General features: G+C 40.2%; 1 protein-coding gene and 18 non-coding genes across 20 annotated transcripts in view; 1 reads left to right on the top strand and 18 right to left on the bottom strand.

The window, feature by feature from the left end:
- LOC130917198 (E3 ISG15--protein ligase HERC5-like) overlaps positions 1–20,140 on the top strand; it is a 168,089-nt gene that overhangs the window by 108,259 nt on the left and 39,690 nt on the right. The window lies entirely within an intron of this gene.
- On the bottom strand, positions 296–368 carry trnam-cau (transfer RNA methionine (anticodon CAU)). The gene has a single exon. It is a non-coding gene; the product is annotated as a tRNA-Met (tRNA).
- Positions 4,522–4,594, bottom strand: trnam-cau (transfer RNA methionine (anticodon CAU)). Its single transcript has one exon. It is a non-coding gene; the product is annotated as a tRNA-Met (tRNA).
- Positions 6,494–6,566, bottom strand: trnam-cau (transfer RNA methionine (anticodon CAU)). The gene has a single exon. It is a non-coding gene; the product is annotated as a tRNA-Met (tRNA).
- Positions 7,814–7,886, bottom strand: trnam-cau (transfer RNA methionine (anticodon CAU)). The gene has a single exon. It is a non-coding gene; the product is annotated as a tRNA-Met (tRNA).
- On the bottom strand, positions 8,344–8,416 carry trnam-cau (transfer RNA methionine (anticodon CAU)). The gene has a single exon. It is a non-coding gene; the product is annotated as a tRNA-Met (tRNA).
- trnam-cau (transfer RNA methionine (anticodon CAU)) lies at positions 8,604–8,676 on the bottom strand. Its single transcript has one exon. It is a non-coding gene; the product is annotated as a tRNA-Met (tRNA).
- On the bottom strand, positions 9,648–9,720 carry trnam-cau (transfer RNA methionine (anticodon CAU)). Its single transcript has one exon. It is a non-coding gene; the product is annotated as a tRNA-Met (tRNA).
- trnam-cau (transfer RNA methionine (anticodon CAU)) lies at positions 10,476–10,548 on the bottom strand. Its single transcript has one exon. It is a non-coding gene; the product is annotated as a tRNA-Met (tRNA).
- Positions 11,796–11,868, bottom strand: trnam-cau (transfer RNA methionine (anticodon CAU)). The gene has a single exon. It is a non-coding gene; the product is annotated as a tRNA-Met (tRNA).
- trnam-cau (transfer RNA methionine (anticodon CAU)) lies at positions 12,326–12,398 on the bottom strand. Its single transcript has one exon. It is a non-coding gene; the product is annotated as a tRNA-Met (tRNA).
- On the bottom strand, positions 12,586–12,658 carry trnam-cau (transfer RNA methionine (anticodon CAU)). The gene has a single exon. It is a non-coding gene; the product is annotated as a tRNA-Met (tRNA).
- On the bottom strand, positions 13,630–13,702 carry trnam-cau (transfer RNA methionine (anticodon CAU)). Its single transcript has one exon. It is a non-coding gene; the product is annotated as a tRNA-Met (tRNA).
- Positions 14,184–14,256, bottom strand: trnam-cau (transfer RNA methionine (anticodon CAU)). The gene has a single exon. It is a non-coding gene; the product is annotated as a tRNA-Met (tRNA).
- On the bottom strand, positions 15,232–15,304 carry trnam-cau (transfer RNA methionine (anticodon CAU)). Its single transcript has one exon. It is a non-coding gene; the product is annotated as a tRNA-Met (tRNA).
- Positions 16,046–16,118, bottom strand: trnam-cau (transfer RNA methionine (anticodon CAU)). Its single transcript has one exon. It is a non-coding gene; the product is annotated as a tRNA-Met (tRNA).
- On the bottom strand, positions 17,403–17,475 carry trnam-cau (transfer RNA methionine (anticodon CAU)). Its single transcript has one exon. It is a non-coding gene; the product is annotated as a tRNA-Met (tRNA).
- Positions 18,491–18,563, bottom strand: trnam-cau (transfer RNA methionine (anticodon CAU)). Its single transcript has one exon. It is a non-coding gene; the product is annotated as a tRNA-Met (tRNA).
- Positions 19,293–19,365, bottom strand: trnam-cau (transfer RNA methionine (anticodon CAU)). The gene has a single exon. It is a non-coding gene; the product is annotated as a tRNA-Met (tRNA).

Genomic DNA, 20,140 nt, shown 5'->3' with positions numbered 1-20,140 from the left:
GTTCAAAACCTGCCTCGTGTGAGGTTTGAACTCACGACTTTCAGATTATGAGACTGCCGTACTACCTACTGTACAAACGAGGCTGACTTTTCGCTCTTTCATACGAAAAAACTCGGTGACTAATGGTGCATTTGACAAAGACAAATCAGTGGAACTGCCAATGAAACAACAGATTTTACTTGGAAGAGATGATTGTATTCCCCCTGTTCAGGATTGTTGTCGGGATATTATTGTTCTGCTCTGACTGGATGAATCCTGAAGGCGATCCGTCATAATGTGCATTTTGTTCAAAACCTGCCTCGTGTGAGGATTGAACTCACGACCTTCAGATTATGAGACTGACGTACTGCCTACTGTACAAACGAGGCTGACATCCTGTTCTTTAATACAAAAAGACATGGACAATCAGTGGAACTCCTAATGAAACAACAGATTCTACTTGGAAGAGATGATTGTATTCTGCCTGTTCAGGATTGTTGTCGGGATATTATTGTTCTGCTCTGACTGGATAAATCCTGAAGGCGATCCGTCATAATTTGTATTTTGTTCTAAACCTGCCTCGTGTGAGGATTGAACTCACGCCCTTCAGATTATGAGACTGACATTCTGCTCTTTAATACAAAAAGACAAGGACAATCAGTGGAACTCCTAATGAAACAACAGATTCTACTTGGAAGAAATGATTGTATTCTGCCTGTTCAGGATTGTTGTCGGGATGTTACATATCTGCGCTGACTGGATGAATCCTGAAGGTGATCCGTCATAATGTGCATTTAAAATCACAGATTGAACTCACGATCTTCAGATTATGAGACTAACGTACTACCTACTGTCCAAACGAGTCAGGTATTTGGCTCTTTTATACAAAAAAACTCGGTGACAAATGGTGCTTTTGACTAGCAGAATCAGTGGAATTGCCAATGAAACAACAGATTCTACTTGGAAGAGATAAATGTATTCTCCCTGTTCAGGATTGTTGTCGGGATGTTATATACCTGCTCTGACTGGATGAATCCTGAAGGCGATCGGTCATAATTTGCATTTTGTTCTAAACCTGCCTTGTGTGAGGATTGAACTCACGACCTTCAGATTATGAGACTGACGTACTACTGTACAAACGAGGCTGATATTTGGCTCTTTCATATAAAAAAAAACTCGGTGACAAGTGGTGCATTTGACAAAGACAAATCAGTGGAACTGCCAATGAAACAACAGATTTTACTTGGAAGAGATGGTTGTATTCTGCCTGTTCAGGATTGTTGTTGGGATGCTACATATCTGCTCTGACTGGATGAATCCTGAAGGCGATCGGTCATAATGTGCATTTTGTTCAAAATCTGCCTTGTGTGAGGTTTGAACTCACGACCTTCTGATTATGAGACTGACGTACTACCTACTTTACAAACGAGTCAGGTATTTGGCTCTTTTATACAAAAAAACTCGGTGACAAATGGTGCTTTTGACGAACAGAATCAGTGGAATTGCCAATGAAACAACAGATTCTACTTGGAAGAGATAAATGTATTCTCCCTGTTAAGGATTGTTGTCGGGATGTTATATACCTGCTCTGACTGGATGAATCCTGAAGGCGATCCGTCATAATTTGTATTTTGTTCTAAACCTGCCTCGTTGAGACTGACGTACTACCTACTGTACAAACGAGGCTGATATTTGGCTCTTTCATTTAAAAAAACTCGGTGACAAGTGGTGCATTTGACAAAGACAAATCAGTGGAACTGCCAATGAAACAACAGATTCTACTTGGAAGAGATGGTTGTATTCTGCCTGTTCAGGATTGTTTTTGGGATGCTACAGATCTGCTCTGACTGGATGAATCCTGAAGGCGATCCGTCATAATGTGCATTTTGTTCTAAACCTGCCTCGTGTGAGGATTGAACTCACGACCTTCAGATTATGAGACTGACGTACTACTTTACAAACAAGGCTGATATTCTTTGCTTTCGTAGAAAAAAACTTGGTGGCAAATGGTGCATTTGACAAACACAAATCAGTGGAACTGCCAATGAAACAACAGATTCTACTTGGAAGAGATGATTGTATTCTCCCTGTTCAAGATTTTTGTCGGGATGTTATATATTCGCTTTGACTGGATGAATCCTGAAGGCGAGCCGTCATAATGTGCATTTGAACTCACAGATTGAACTCACGATCTTCAGATTATGAGACTAACGTACTACCTACTGTACAAACGACTCAGGTATTTGGGTCTTTTATACAAAAAAACTCGATTACAAATGGTGCTTTTGACTAACAGAATGAGTGGAACTGCCAATGAAACAACAGATTCTACTTGGAAGAGATGATTGTATTCTCCCTGTTCAGGATTGTTGTCGGGATATTATTGTTCTGCTCTGACTGGATGAATCCTGAAGGCGATCCGTCATAATGTGCATTTTGTTCTAAACCTGCCTCGTGTGAGGATTGAACTCACGACCTTCAGATTATGAGACTGACGTACTACTTTACAAACGAGGCTGATATTCTTTGCTTTCGTAGAAAAAAACTTGGTGGCAAATGGTGCATTTGACAAACACAAGGCAAGGCAAGGCAAGGCAAATTTATTTATATAGCACAATTCAACACAAGGCAATTCAAAGTGCTTTACATCACATGAAAACCATAAAAATCACATTTAAATCAACACAACGTAAAAACCAAGACAAAAGATCGCATTTAATCACAGAATAAAAATAAATAAATAAAAATAAAACAAAAATAGAAATAAAGTAAAAACTACTACTACTAATAATCATTGAAATCAGCAATGGAGATAAGCACAAGAGGAATAGAAGGCAGGTAGATTGAAATATATAGACAGTTATGGATATGCAGTGCTAAACAAAAGCGTTTTTAGCCCTGATTTAAAGGAGCTAACGGTTTGCGCATACTTCAGACGTTCGGGTAACTTGTTCCAGAGGTGAGGAGCATAATAACTAAATGCTGCCTCACCCTGCTTGGTTCTTGTTCTTGGAACATGCAGAAGACCCGTTCCAGACGACCTTAGGGGTCTAGATGTCTCATAGGAATCTAACAAGTCAAGCATGTATTTTGGTCCAAGGCCATTAAGTGTTTTGTAGACGAGCAGTAGTATTTTATAGTCTATCCTTTGACTCACTGGAAGCCAGTGTAGCGATTTCAAAACCGGTGTAATGTGGTCCAGCTTCCTTGTATTTGTGAGGACTCTGGCTGCAGCATTCTGTACTAGCTGCAGCTTCCTGACTGATTTTTTATCAAGACCTGTAAATATACCGTTGCAGTAGTCCAATCTGCTGAAAACGAATGCATGCATAAGTTTTTCCATGTCTTGTTGAGTCAGAAGCCCCTTAATTCTGGTTATATTTTTTAGGTGGTAATAAGCGGATTTAGTGACGGACTTTAGATGGCTATCAAATTTTAGGTCTGAGTCAATAATTACGCCAAGGTTTCTGACTTGATTTGTAGCTGTAAGTGACATTGTGCTAAATTGGCTGCTTATCTTTGACCTTTCCTTTTTTGGCCCAAAAATGATCACCTCTGTTTTCTCCACATTTAACTGGAGAAAATTCTGGCACATCCATTCATTGATTTGATGAATGCATTTACTCAGCGAGACTAAGGGACTATAATCATTTGGGGACACAGAAATGTACAGTTGTGTGTCATCTGCATAGGCGTGATAGGAGATGTCATACTGTTCCATTATCTGAGCTAACGGAAGCATATAGATGTTAAATAAGAGTGGTCCAAGAATTGACCCTTGAGGGACTCCACACGTGAATTTTGGTTCGTTCTGACTGATAATTTCCGATTGACACAAATCAGTGGAACTGCCAATGAAACAACAGATTCTACTTGGAAGAGATGATTGTATTCTCCCTGTTCAAGATTTTTGTCGGGATGTTATATATTCGCTTTGACTGGATGAATCCTGAAGGCGAGCCGTCATAATGTGCATTTGAACTCACAGATTGAACTCACGATCTTCAGATTATGAGACTAACGTACTACCTACTGTACAAACGACTCAGGTATTTGGGTCTTTTATACAAAAAAACTTGATTACAAATGGTGCTTTTGACTAACAGAATGAGTGGAACTGCCAATGAAACAACAGATTCTACTTGGAAGAGATGATTGTATTCTCCCTGTTCAGGATTGTTGTCGGGATATTACTGTTCTGCTCTGACTGGATGAATCCTGAAGGCGATCCGTCATAATGTGCATTTTGTTCTAAACCTGCCTCGTGTGAGGATTGAACTCACGACCTTCAGATTATGAGACTGACGTACTACCTACTGTACAAACGAGGATGATATTTGGCATTTTCATACAAAAAAACTTAGTGACAAATGGTGCATTTGACTAACAGAATCAGTGGAACTGCCAATGAAACAAAAGATTCTACTTGGAAGAGATGATTGTATTCTCCCTGTTCAGGATTGTTGTCGGGATATTATTGTTCTGCTCTGACTGGATGAATCCTGAAGGCGATCCGTCATAATGTGCATTTTGTTCTAAACCTGCCTCGTGTGAGGATTGAACTCACGACCTTCAGATTATGAGACTGACGTACTACCTACTGTACAAACGAGGCTGATATTTGGCATTTTCATACAAAAAAACTTAGTGACAAATGGTGCATTTGACTAACAGAATCAGTGGAACTGCCAATGAAACAACAGATTCTACTTAGAAGAGATGATTGTATTCTGCCTGTTCAGGATTGTTGTCGGGATGCTACATATTTGCTCTGACTGGATGAATCCTGAAGGCAAGCCGTCATAATGTGCATTTTGTTCAAAACCTGCCTCGTGTGAGGATTCAACTCACGACCTTCCGATTATGAGACTTACGTACTGCCTACTGTACAAACGAGGCTGACATTCTGCTCTTTAATACAAAAAGACATGGACAATCAGTGAAACTGCCAATGAAACAACAGATTCTACCTGGAAGAAATGATTGGCAGATATATAACATCCCGACAACAATCCCGAACAGGGAGAATAAGAGATAATTGTATTCTCGCTGTTCGGGATTGTTGTTGGGATGTTATATATCTGCTCTGACTGGATGAATCCTGAAGGCGATCCGTCATAATGTGCATTTTGTTCAAAACCTGCCTCGCGTGAGGATTGAACTCACAAACTTCTGATTATGAGACTAACGTACTACCTACTGTCCAAACGAGGCAGGTATTGGGCTCTTTTATACAAAAAAGCTCGGTGACAAATGGTGCATTTGACAAAGACAAATCAGTGGAACTGCCAATGAAACAACAGATTCTACTTGGAAGAGATGATTGTATTCTCCCAGTTCAGGATTGTTGTCGGGATGTTATATCTCCGCTCTTACGAGATGAATCCTGAAGGCAATCTGTCATAATGTGCATTTTGTTCAAAACCTGCCTCGTGTGAGGTTTGAACTCACGACCTTCAGAATATGAGACGGACATTGTGCCTACTTTACAAACGAGGTCGACATTCTGCTCTTTAATACAAAAAGACTTGAACAATCAGTGGAACAGCCAATGAAACATCAGACTCTACTTGGAAGAGATGATTGTATCCTCCCTGTTCAGGATTGTCGTCGTGATGTTATTTATCTGCTCTGACTGGATGAACCCTGAAGGCGATCCGTCATAATGTACATTTTGTTCTAAACCTGCCTCGTGTGAGGATTGAACTCACGACCTTCAGATTATGAGACTTACGTACTACCTACTGTACAAACGAGGCTGATATTTGGCATTTTCATACAAAAAAACTCGGTGACAAATGGTGCATTTGACAAAGAGAAATCAGTGGAACAGCCAATGAAACAACAGATTCTACTTGGAAGAGATGATTGTATTCTCCCTGTTCAAGATTGTTGTCGGGATGTGATATATTCGCTTTGACTGGATGAATCCTGAAGGCGAGCCGTCATAATGTGCATTTGAACTCACAGATTGAACTCACGATCTTCAGATTATGAGACTAACGTACTACCTACTGTACAAACGACTCAGGTATTTGGCTCTTTTATACAAAAAAACTCGGTGACAAATGGTGCTTTTGACTAACAGAATCAGTGGAATTGCCAATGAAACAACAGATTCTACTTGGAAGAGATGATTGTATTCTCCCTGTTCAGGATTGTTGTATCTCTGCTCTGACTGGATGAATCCTGAAGGCGATCCGTCATAATGTGCATTTTGTTCAAAACCTGCCTCGTGTGAGGTTTGAACTCACGACCTTCAGATTATGAGACTGCCGTACTATCTACTGTACAAACGAGACTGATTTTTCGCTCTTTAATACTAAAAAACTCGGTGACTAATGGTGCATTTGACAAAGACAAATCAGTGGAACTGCCAATGAAACAACAGATTCTACTTGGAAGAGATGATTGTATTCTCCCTGTTCAGGATTGTTGTCGGGATTTTATTGTTCTGTTCTGACTGGATGAATCCTGAAGGCGATCCGTCATAATGCGCATTTTGTTCAAAACCTGCCTCGTGTGAGGATCGAACTCACGACCTTCAGATTATGAGACTGACGTACTGCCTACTGTACAAACAAGGCTGACATTCTGCTCTTTAATACAAAAAGACATGGACAATCAGTGGAACTCCTAATGAAACAACAGATTCTACTTGGGAGAGATGATTGTATTCTGCCTGTTCAGGATTGTTGTCGGGATGTTTCTATCTGCGCTGACTGGATGAATCCTGAAGGTGATCCGTCATAATGTGCATTTGAAATCACAGATTGAACTCACGATCTTCAGATTATGAGACTAACGTACTACCTACTGTACAAACGAGTCAGGTATTTGGCTCTTTTATACAAAAAAAATCGGTGACAAATGGTGCTTTTGACTAACAGAATCAGTGGAATTGCCAATGAAACAACAGATTCTACTTGGAAGAAATGATTGTATTCTCCCTGTTCAGAATTGTTTTATCTCTGCTCTGACTGGATGAATCCTGAAGGCGATCCGTCATAATGTGCATTTTGTTCAAAACCTGCCTTGTGTGAGGTTTGAACTCACGACCTTCAGATTATGAGACTGCCATACTATCTACTGTACAAACGAGAATAATTTTTCGCTCTTTAATACTAAAAAACTTGGTGACTAATGGTGCATTTGACAAAGACAAATCAGTGGAACTGCCAATGGAACAACAGATTCTACTTGGAAGAGATGATTGTATTCTCCCTGTTCAGGATTGTTGTCGGGATATTATTGTTCTGCTCTGACTGGATGAATCCTGAAGGCGATCCGTCATAATGCGCATTTTGTTCAAAACCTGCCTCGTGTGAGGATTGAACTCACGACCTTCAGATTATGAGACGGACGTACTGCCTACTGTACAAACAAGGCTGACATTCTGCTCTTTAATACAAAAAGACATGGACAATCAGTGGAACTCCTAATGAAACAACAGATTCTACTTGGAAGAGATGATTGTATTCTGCCTGTTCAGGATTGTTGTCGGGATGTTATATATCTGCGCTGACTGGATGAATCCTGAAGGAGATCCGTCATAATGTGCATTTAAAATCACAGATTGAACTCACAATCTTCAGATTATGAGACTAACGTACTACCTACTGTACAAACAAGTCAGGTATTTGGCTCTTTTATACAAAAAAACTCGGTGACAAATGGTGCTTTTGACTAACAGAATCAGTGGAATTGCCAATGAAACAACAGATTCTACTTGGAAGAAATGATTGTATTCTCCCTGTTCAGGATTGTTGTATCTCTGCTCTGACTGGATGAATCCTGAAGGCGATCCGTCATAATGTGCATTTTGTTCTAAACCTGCCTCGTGTGAGGATTGAACTCACGACCTTCAGATTATGAGACTGACGTACTACCTACTGTACAAACGAGGCTGATATTTGGCATTTTCATACAAAAAAACTCGGTGACAAATGGTGCATTTGACAAAGAGAAATCAGTGGAACAGCCAATGAAACAACAGATTCTACTTGGAAGAGATGATTGTATTCTCCCTGTTCAAGATTGTTGTCGGGATGTGATATATTCGCTTTGACTGGATGAATCCTGAAGGCGAGCCGTCATAATGTGCATTTGAACTCACAGATTGAACTCACGATCTTCAGATTATGAGACTAACGTACTACCTACTGTACAAACGAGGCTGACATTCTGCTCTTTAATACAAAAAGACATGGACAATCAGTGGAACTCCTAATGAAACAACAGATTCTACTTGGAAGAGATGATTGTATTCTCCCTGTTCAGGATTGTTGTCGGGATATTATTGTTCTGCTCTGACTGGATGAATCCTGAAGGCGATCCGTCATAATGTGCATTTTGTTCAAAACCTGCCTCGTGTGAGGATTGAACTCACGACCTTCAGATTATGAGACTGACGTACTGCCTACTGTACAAACGAGGCTGACATCCTGTTCTTTAATACAAAAAGACATGGACAATCAGTGGAACTCCTAATGAAACAACAGATTCTACTTGGAAGAGATGATTGTATTCTGCCTGTTCAGGATTGTTGTCGGGATATTATTGTTCTGCTCTGACTGGATGAATCCTGAAGGCGATCCGTCATAATTTGTATTTTGTTCTAAACCTGCCTCGTGTGAGGATTGAACTCACGACCTTCAGATTATGAGACTGACGTACTACCTACTGTACAAACGAGGCTGATATTTGGCTCTTTCATTTAAAAAAACTCGGTGACAAGTGGTGCATTTGACAAAGACAAATCAGTGGAACTGCCAATGAAACAACAGATTCTACTTGGAAGAGATGGTTGTATTCTCCCTGTTCAGGATAGTTGTCGTGATGTTATATATCTGCTCTGACTGGATGAATCCTGAAAGCGATCGGTCATAATATGCATTTTGTTCTAAACCTGCCTCGTGTTAGGATTGAACTCACGGCCTTCAGATTATGAGACTGACATTCTGCTCTTTAATACAAAAAGACAAGGACAATCAGTGGAACTCCTAATGAAACAACAGATTCTACTTGGAAGAGATGATTGTATTCTGCCTGTTCAGGATTGTTGTCGGGATGTTTCTATCTGCGCTGACTGGATGAATCCTGAAGGTGATCCGTCATAATGTGCATTTGAAATCACAGATTGAACTCACGATCTTCAGATTATGAGACTAACGTACTACCTACTGTACAAACGACTCAGGTATTTGGGTCTTTTATACAAAAAAACACAGTGACAAATGGTGCTTTTGACTAACAGAATCAGAGGAATTGCCAATGAAACAACAGATTCTACTTGGAAGAGATGGTTGTATTCTCCCTGTTCAGGATTGTTGTCGGGATATTATTGTTCTGCCCTGACTGGATGAATCCTGAAGGCAATCCTTCATAGTGTGCATTTTGTTCAAAACCTGCCTCGTGTGAGGATTGAACTCATGACCTTCAGATTATGAGACTGACGTACTGCCTACTGTACAAACGAGGCTGACATTCTGCTCTTTAATACAAAAAGACATGGACAATCAGTGGAACTCCTAAAGAAACAACAGATTCTACTTGGAAGAGATGATTGTATTCTGCCTGTTCAGGATTGTTGTCAGGATGTTATATATCTGCTCTGACTGGATGAACCCTGAAGGCGATCCGTCATAATGTACATTTTGTTCTAAACCTGCCTCGTGTGAGGATTGAACTCACGACCTTCAGATTATGAGACTGACGTACTACCTACTGTACAAACGAGGCTGATATTTGGCATTTTCATACAAAAAAACTCGGTGACAAATGGTGCATTTGACAAAGAGAAATCAGTGGAACAGCCAATGAAACAACAGATTCTACTTGGAAGAGATGATTGTATTCTCCCTGTTCAAGATTGTTGTCGGGATGTGATATATTCGCTTTGACTGGATGAATCCTGAAGGCGAGCCGTCATAATGTGCATTTGAACTCACAGATTGAACTCACGATCTTCAGATTATGAGACTAACGTACTACCTACTGTACAAACGACTCAGGTATTTGGCTCTTTTATACAAAAAAACTCGGTGACAAATGGTGCTTTTGACTAACAGAATCAGTGGAATTGCCAATGAAACAACAGATTCTACTTGGAAGAGATGATTGTATTCTCCCTGTTCAGGATTGTTGTATCTCTGCTCTGACTGGATGAATCCTGAAGGCGATCCGTCATAATGTGCATTTTGTTCAAAACCTGCCTCGTGTGAGGTTTGAACTCACGACCTTCAGATTATGAGACTGCCGTACTATCTACTGTACAAACGAGACTGATTTTTCGCTCTTTAATACTAAAAAACTCGGTGACTAATGGTGCATTTGACAAAGACAAATCAGTGGAACTGCCAATGAAACAACAGATTCTACTTGGAAGAGATGATTGTATTCTCCCTGTTCAGGATTGTTGTCGGGATTTTATTGTTCTGTTCTGACTGGATGAATCCTGAAGGCGATCCGTCATAATGCGCATTTTGTTCAAAACCTGCCTCGTGTGAGGATCGAACTCACGACCTTCAGATTATGAGACTGACGTACTGCCTACTGTACAAACAAGGCTGACATTCTGCTCTTTAATACAAAAAGACATGGACAATCAGTGGAACTCCTAATGAAACAACAGATTCTACTTGGGAGAGATGATTGTATTCTGCCTGTTCAGGATTGTTGTCGGGATGTTTCTATCTGCGCTGACTGGATGAATCCTGAAGGTGATCCGTCATAATGTGCATTTGAAATCACAGATTGAACTCACGATCTTCAGATTATGAGACTAACGTACTACCTACTGTACAAACGAGTCAGGTATTTGGCTCTTTTATACAAAAAAAATCGGTGACAAATGGTGCTTTTGACTAACAGAATCAGTGGAATTGCCAATGAAACAACAGATTCTACTTGGAAGAAATGATTGTATTCTCCCTGTTCAGAATTGTTTTATCTCTGCTCTGACTGGATGAATCCTGAAGGCGATCCGTCATAATGTGCATTTTGTTCAAAACCTGCCTTGTGTGAGGTTTGAACTCACGACCTTCAGATTATGAGACTGCCATACTATCTACTGTACAAACGAGAATAATTTTTCGCTCTTTAATACTAAAAAACTTGGTGACTAATGGTGCATTTGACAAAGACAAATCAGTGGAACTGCCAATGGAACAACAGATTCTACTTGGAAGAGATGATTGTATTCTCCCTGTTCAGGATTGTTGTCGGGATATTATTGTTCTGCTCTGACTGGATGAATCCTGAAGGCGATCCGTCATAATGCGCATTTTGTTCAAAACCTGCCTCGTGTGAGGATTGAACTCACGACCTTCAGATTATGAGACGGACGTACTGCCTACTGTACAAACAAGGCTGACATTCTGCTCTTTAATACAAAAAGACATGGACAATCAGTGGAACTCCTAATGAAACAACAGATTCTACTTGGAAGAGATGATTGTATTCTGCCTGTTCAGGATTGTTGTCGGGATGTTATATATCTGCGCTGACTGGATGAATCCTGAAGGAGATCCGTCATAATGTGCATTTAAAATCACAGATTGAACTCACAATCTTCAGATTATGAGACTAACGTACTACCTACTGTACAAACAAGTCAGGTATTTGGCTCTTTTATACAAAAAAACTCGGTGACAAATGGTGCTTTTGACTAACAGAATCAGTGGAATTGCCAATGAAACAACAGATTCTACTTGGAAGAAATGATTGTATTCTCCCTGTTCAGGATTGTTGTATCTCTGCTCTGACTGGATGAATCCTGAAGGCGATCCGTCATAATGTGCATTTTGTTCTAAACCTGCCTCGTGTGAGGATTGAACTCACGACCTTCAGATTATGAGACTGACGTACTACCTACTGTACAAACGAGGCTGATATTTGGCATTTTCATACAAAAAAACTCGGTGACAAATGGTGCATTTGACAAAGAGAAATCAGTGGAACAGCCAATGAAACAACAGATTCTACTTGGAAGAGATGATTGTATTCTCCCTGTTCAAGATTGTTGTCGGGATGTGATATATTTGCTTTGACTGGATGAATCCTGAAGGCGAGCCGTCATAATGTGCATTTGAACTCACAGATTGAACTCACGATCTTCAGATTATGAGACTAACGTACTACCTACTGTACAAACGAGGCTGACATTCTGCTCTTTAATACAAAAAGACATGGACAATCAGTGGAACTCCTAATGAAACAACAGATTCTACTTGGAAGAGATGATTGTATTCTCCCTGTTCAGGATTGTTGTCGGGATATTATTGTTCTGCTCTGACTGGATGAATCCTGAAGGCGATCCGTCATAATGTGCATTTTGTTCAAAACCTGCCTCGTGTGAGGATTGAACTCACGACCTTCAGATTATGAGACTGACGTACTGCCTACTGTACAAACGAGGCTGACATCCTGTTCTTTAATACAAAAAGACATGGACAATCAGTGGAACTCCTAATGAAACAACAGATTCTACTTGGAAGAGATGATTGTATTCTGCCTGTTCAGGATTGTTGTCGGGATATTATTGTTCTGCTCTGACTGGATGAATCCTGAAGGCGATCCGTCATAATTTGTATTTTGTTCTAAACCTGCCTCGTGTGAGGATTGAACTCACGACCTTCAGATTATGAGACTGACGTACTACCTACTGTACAAACGAGGCTGATATTTGGCTCTTTCATTTAAAAAAACTCGGTGACAAGTGGTGCATTTGACAAAGACAAATCAGTGGAACTGCCAATGAAACAACAGATTCTACTTGGAAGAGATGGTTGTATTCTCCCTGTTCAGGATAGTTGTCGTGATGTTATATATCTGCTCTGACTGGATGAATCCTGAAAGCGATCGGTCATAATATGCATTTTGTTCTAAACCTGCCTCGTGTTAGGATTGAACTCACGGCCTTCAGATTATGAGACTGACATTCTGCTCTTTAATACAAAAAGACAAGGACAATCAGTGGAACTCCTAATGAAACAACAGATTCTACTTGGAAGAGATGATTGTATTCTGCCTGTTCAGGATTGTTGTCGGGATGTTTCTATCTGCGCTGACTGGATGAATCCTGAAGGTGATCCGTCATAATGTGCATTTGAAATCACAGATTGAACTCACGATCTTCAGATTATGAGACTAACGTACTACCTACTGTACAAACGACTCAGGTATTTGGGTCTTTTATACAAAAAAACACAGTGACAAATGGTGCTTTTGACTAACAGAATCAGAGGAATTGCCAATGAAACAACAGATTCTACTTGGAAGAGATGGTTGTATTCTCCCTGTTCAGGATTGTTGTCGGGATATTATTGTTCTGCCCTGACTGGATGAATCCTGAAGGCAATCCTTCATAGTGTGCATTTTGTTCAAAACCTGCCTCGTGTGAGGATTGAACTCATGACCTTCAGATTATGAGACTGACGTACTGCCTACTGTACAAACGAGGCTGACATTCTGCTCTTTAATACAAAAAGACATGGACAATCAGTGGAACTCCTAAAGAAACAACAGATTCTACTTGGAAGAGATGATTGTATTCTGCCTGTTCAGGATTGTTGTCAGGATGTTATATATCTGCTCTGACTGGATGAACCCTGAAGGCGATCCGTCATAATGTACATTTTGTTCTAAACCTGCCTCGTGTGAGGATTGAACTCACGACCTTCAGATTATGAGACTGACGTACTACCTACTGTACAAACGAGGCTGATATTTGGCATTTTCATACAAAAAAACTCGGTGACAAATGGTGCATTTGACAAAGAGAAATCAGTGGAACAGCCAATGAAACAACAGATTCTACTTGGAAGAGATGATTGTATTCTCTCTGTTCAAGATTGTTGTCGGGATGTGATATATTCGCTTTGACTGGATGAATCCTGAAGGCGAGCCGTCATAATGTGCATTTGAACTCACAGATTGAACTCAAGATCTTCAGATTATGAGACTAACGTACTACCTACTGTACAAACGACTCAGGTATTTGGCTCTTTTATACAAAAAGACTTAATTACAAATGGTGCTTTTGACTAACAGAATCAGTGGAACTGCCAATGAAACAACAGATTCTACTTGGAAGAGATGATTTTATTCTCCCTGTTCAGGATTGTTGTCGGGATATTATTGTTCTGCTATGACTGGATGAATCCTGAAGGCGATCCGTCATAATGTGCATTCTGTTCAAAACCTGCCTCGTGTGAGGATTGAACTCACGACCTTCAGATTATGAGACTGACGTACTGCCTACTGTACAAACGAGGCTGACATTCTGCTCTTTAATACAAAAAGACATGGACAATCAGTGGAACTCCTAATGAAACAACAGATTCTACTTGGAAGAGATGATTGTATTCTGCCTGTTCAGGACTGTTGTCTGGATGTTATATATCTGCGCTGACTGGATGAATCCTGAAGGTGATCCGTCATAATGTGCGTTTGAAATCACAGATTGAACTCACGATCTTCAGATTATGAGACTAACGTACTACCTACTGTACAAACGAGACAGATATTTGGCTCTTTTATACAAAAAAACACAGTGACAAATGGTGCTTTTGACTAGCAGAATCAGAGGAATTGCCAATGAAACAACAGATTCTACTTGGAAGAGATGGTTGTATTCTCCCTGTTCAGGATTGTTGTCGGGATATTATTGTTCTGCCCTGACTGGATGAATCCTGAAGGCAATCCTTCATAGTGTGCATTTTGTTCAAAACCTGCCTCGTGTGAGAATTGAACTCACGACCTTCAGATTATGAGACTGATGTACTGCCTACTATCCAAACGAGGCTAAGATTCTGTTCTTTAATACAAAAAGACATGGACAATCAGTGGAACTCCTAATGAAACAACAGATTCTACTTGGAAGAGATGATTGTATTCTGCCTGTTCAGGATTGTTGTCGGGATGTTATATATCTGCGCTGACTGGATGAATCCTGAAGGAGATCCGTCATAATGTGCATTTAAAATCACAGATTGAACTCACAATCTTCAGATTATGAGACTAACGTACTACCTACTGTACAAACAAGTCAGGTATTTGGCTCTTTTATACAAAAAAAATTCGGTGACAAATGGTGCTTTTGACTAACAGAATCAGTGGAATTGCCAATGAAACAACAGATTCTACTTGGAAGAAATGATTGTATTCTCCCTGTTCAGGATTGTTGTATCTTTGCTCTGACTGGATGAATCCTGAAGGCGATCCGTCATAATGTGCATTTTGTTCTAAACCTGCCTCGTGTGAGGATTGAACTCACGACCTTCAGATTATGAGACTGACGTACTACCTACTGTACAAACGAGGCTGATATTTGGCATTTTCATACAAAAAAACTCGGTGACAAATGGTGCATTTGACAAAGAGAAATCAGTGGAACAGCCAATGAAACAACAGATTCTACTTGGAAGAGATGATTGTATTCTCCCTGTTCAAGATTGTTGTCGGGATGTGATATATTCGCTTTGACTGGATGAATCCTGAAGGCGAGCCGTCATAATGTGCATTTGAACTCACAGATTGAACTCACGATCTTCAGATTATGAGACTAACGTACTACCTACTGTACAAACGACTCAGGTATTTGGCTCTTTTATACAAAAAGACTCAATTACAAATGGTGCTTTTGACTAACAGAATCAGTGGAACTGCCAATGAAACAACAGATTCTACTTGGAAGAGATGATTGTATTCTCCCTGTTCAGGATTGTTGTCGGGATATTATTGTTCTGCTCTGACTGGATGAATCCTGAAGGCGATCCGTCATAATGTGCATTTTGTTCAAAACCTGCCTCGTGTGAGGATTGAACTCACGACCTTCGGATTATGAGACTGACGTACTGCCTACTGTACAAACGAGGCTGACATCCTGTTCTTTAATACAAAAAGACATGGACAATCAGTGGAACTCCTAATGAAACAACAGATTCTACTTGGAAGAGATGATTGCATTCTGCCTGTTCAGGATTGTTGTCGGGATATTATTGTTCTGCTCTGACTGGATGAATCCTGAAGGCGATCCGTCATAATTTGTATTTTGTTCTAAACCTGCCTCGTGTGAGGATTGAACTCACGACCTTCAGATTATGAGACTGACGTACTACCTACTGTACAAACGAGGCTGATATTTGGCTCTTTCATTTAAAAAAACTCGGTGACAAGTGGTGCATTTGACAAAGACAAATCAGTGGAACTGCCAATGAAACAACAGATTCTACTTGGAAGAGATGATTGTATTCTGCCTGTTCAGGACTGTTGTCTGGATGTTATATATCTGCGCTGACTGGATGAATCCTGAAGGTGATCCGTCATAATGTGCGTTTGAAATCACAGATTGAACTCACGATCTTCAGATTATGAGACTAACGTACTACCTACTGTACAAACGAGACAGATATTTGGCTCTTTTATACAAAAAAACACAGTGACAAATGGTGCTTTTGACTAGCAGAATCAGAGGAATTGCCAATGAAACAACAGATTCTACTTGGAAGAGATGGTTGTATTCTCCCTGTTCAGGATTGTTGTCGGGATATTATTGTTCTGCCCTGACTGGATGAATCCTGAAGGCAATCCTTCATAGTGTGCATTTTGTTCAAAACCTGCCTCGTGCGAGAATTGAACTCACGACCTTCAGATTATGAGACTGATGTACTGGCTACTATCCAAACGAGGCTAAGATTCTGTTCTTTAATACAAAAAGACAAGGACAATCAGTGGAACTCCTAATGAAACAACAGATTCTACTTGGAAGAGATGATTGTATTCTGCCTTTTCAGGATTGTTGTCGGGATGTTATATATCTGCGCTGACTGGATGAATCCTGAAGGTGATCCGTCATAATGTGCATTTGAAATCACAGATTGAACTCACGATCTTCAGATTATGAGACTAACGTACTACCTACCGTGCAAACGAGTCAGGTATTTGGCTCTTTTATACAAAAAAACTCGGTGACAAATGGTGCTTTCGACTAACAGAATCAGTGGAATTGCCAATGAAACAACAGATTCTACTTGGAAGAAATGATTGTATTCTTCCTGTTCAGGATTGTTGTATCTCTGCTCTGACTGGATGAATCCTGAAGGCGATCCGTCATAATGTGCATTTTGTTCAAAACCTGCCTCGTGTGAGGTTTGAACTCACGACCTTCAGATTATGAGACTGCCGTACTATCTACTGTACAAACGAGGCTGACTTTTCGCTCTTTCATACAAAAAAACTCGGTGACCAATGGTGCATTTGACAAAGACAAATCAGTGGAACTGCCAATGAAACAACAGATTCTACTTGGAAGAGATGATTGTATTCCCCCTGTTCAGGATTGTTGTCGGGATATTATTGTTCTGCTCTGACTGGATGAATCCTGAAGGCGATCCGTCATAATGTGCATTTTGTTCAAAACCTGCCTCGTGTGAGGATTGAACTCACGACCTTCAGATTATGAGACTGACGTACTGCCTACTGTACAAACGAGGCTGACATTCTGCTCTTTAATACAAAAAGACATGGACAATCAGTGGAACTCCTAATGAAACAAAAGATTCTACTTGGAAGAGATGATTGTATTCTGCCTGTTCAGGATTGTTGTCGGGATGTTATATATCTGCTCTGACTGGATGAATCCTGAAGGCGATCCGTCATAATGTGCATTTTGTTCAAAACCTGCCTCGTGTGAGGTTTGAACTCACGACTTTCAGATTATGAGACTGCCGTACTACCTACTGTACAAACAAGGCTGACTTTCCGCTCTTTCATACGAAAAAACTCGGTGACTAATAGTGCATTTGACAAAGACAAATCAGTGGAACTGCCAATGAAACAACAGATTCTACTTGGAAGAGATGATTGTATTCCCCCTGTTCAGGATTGTTGTCGGGATGTTATATATCTGCGCTGACTGGATGAATCCTGAAGGTGATCCGTCATAATGTGCATTTGAAATCACAGATTGAACTCACGATCTTCAGATTATGAGACTAACGTACTACCTACTGTACAAACGAGTCAGGTATTTGGCTCTTTTATACAAAAAAACTCGGTGACAAATGGTGCTTTTGACTAACAGAATCAGTGGAATTGCCAATGAAACAACAGATTCTACTTGGAAGAGATGATTGTATTCTCCCTGTTCAGGATTGTTGTATCTCTGCTCTGACTGGATGAATCCTGAAGGCGATCCGTCATAATGTGCATTTTGTTCAAAACCTGCCTCGTGTGAGGTTTGAACTCACGACCTTCAGATTATGAGACTGCCGTACTATCTACTGTACAAACGAGACTGATTTTTCGCTCTTTAATACTAAAAAACTCGGTGACTAATGGTGCATTTGACAAAGACAAATCAGTGGAACTGCCAATGAAACAACAGATTCTACTTGGAAGAGATAATTGTATTCTCCCTGTTCAGGATTGTTGTCGGGATATTATTGTTCTGTTCTGACTGGATGAATCCTGAAGGCGATCCGTCATAATGCGCATTTTGTTCAAAACCTGCCTCGTGTGAGGATCGAACTCACGACCTTCAGATTATGAGACTGACGTACTGCCTACTGTACAAACAAGGCTGACATTCTGCTCTTTAATACAAAAAGACATGGACAATCAGTGGAACTCCTAATGAAACAACAGATTCTACTTGGGAGAGATGATTGTATTCTGCCTGTTCAGGATTGTTGTCGGGATGTTTCTATCTGCGCTGACTGGATGAATCCTGAAGGTGATCCGTCATAATGTGCATTTGAAATCACAGATTGAACTCACGATCTTCAGATTATGAGACTAACGTACTACCTACTGTACAAACGAGTCAGGTATTTGGCTCTTTTATACAAAAAAAATCGTTGACAAATGGTGCTTTTGACAAACAGAATCAGTGGAATTGCCAATGAAACAACAGATTCTACTTGGAAGAAATGATTGTATTCTCCCTGTTCAGGATTGTTGTATCTCTGCTCTGACTGGATGAATCCTGAAGGCGATCCGTCATAATGTGCATTTTGTTCAAAACCTGCCTTGTGTGAGGTTTGAACTCACGACCTTCAGATTATGAGACTGCCATACTATCTACTGTACAAACGAGAATGATTTTTCGCTCTTTAATACTAAAAAACTTGGTGACTAATGGTGCATTTGACAAAGACAAATCAGTGGAACTGCCAATGAAACAACAGATTCTACTTGGAAGAGATGATTGTATTCTCCCTGTTCAGGATTGTTGTCGGGATATTATTGTTCTGCTCTGACTGGATGAATCCTGAAGGCGATCCGTCATAATGCGCATTTTGTTCAAAACCTGCCTCGTGTGAGGATTGAACTCACGACCTTCAGATTATGAGACTGACGTACTGCCTACTGTACAAACAAGGCTGACATTCGGCTCTTTAATACAAAAAGACATGGACAATCAGTGGAACTCCTAATGAAACAACAGATTCTACTTGGAAGAGATGATTGTATTCTGCCTGTTCAGGATTGTTGTCGGGATGTTATATATCTGCGCTGACTGGATGAATCCTGAAGGAGATCCGTCATAATGTGCATTTAAAATCACAGATTGAACTCACAATCTTCAGATTATGAGACTAACGTACTACCTACTGTACAAACAAGTCAGGTATTTGGCTCTTTTATACAAAAAAACTCGGTGACAAATGGTGCTTTTGACTAACAGAATCAGTGGAATTGCCAATGAAACAACAGATTCTACTTGGAAGAGATAAATGTATTCTCCCTGTTCAGGATTGTTGTTGGGATGTTATATACCTGCTCTGACTGGATGAATCCTGATGGCGATCCGTCATAATTTGCGTTTTGTTCTCAACCTGCCTCGTGTGAGGATTGAACTCACGACCTTCAGATTATGAGACTGCCGTACTATCTACTGTACAAACGAGGCTGATATTTGGCTCTTTCACATAAAAAAAAACTCGGTGACAAGTGGTGCATTTGACAAAGACAAATCAGCGGAACTGCCAATGAAACAACAGATTCTACTTGGAAGAGATGGTTGTATTCTGCCTGTTCAGGATTGTTGTTGGGATGCTACATATCTGCTCTGATTGGATGAATTCTGAAGGCGATCCCTCATAATGTGCATTTTGTTCAAAATCTGCCTCGTGTGAGGTTTGAACTGAGGTTTGAA

This window comes from Corythoichthys intestinalis, chromosome 6, assembly GCF_030265065.1.
Source record: "Corythoichthys intestinalis isolate RoL2023-P3 chromosome 6, ASM3026506v1, whole genome shotgun sequence".
Classification (NCBI taxonomy): domain Eukaryota; kingdom Metazoa; phylum Chordata; class Actinopteri; order Syngnathiformes; family Syngnathidae; genus Corythoichthys; species Corythoichthys intestinalis.
Note: the sequence above shows the minus strand (reverse complement) of the source record. Positions and strands in the feature narration are given on the sequence as shown.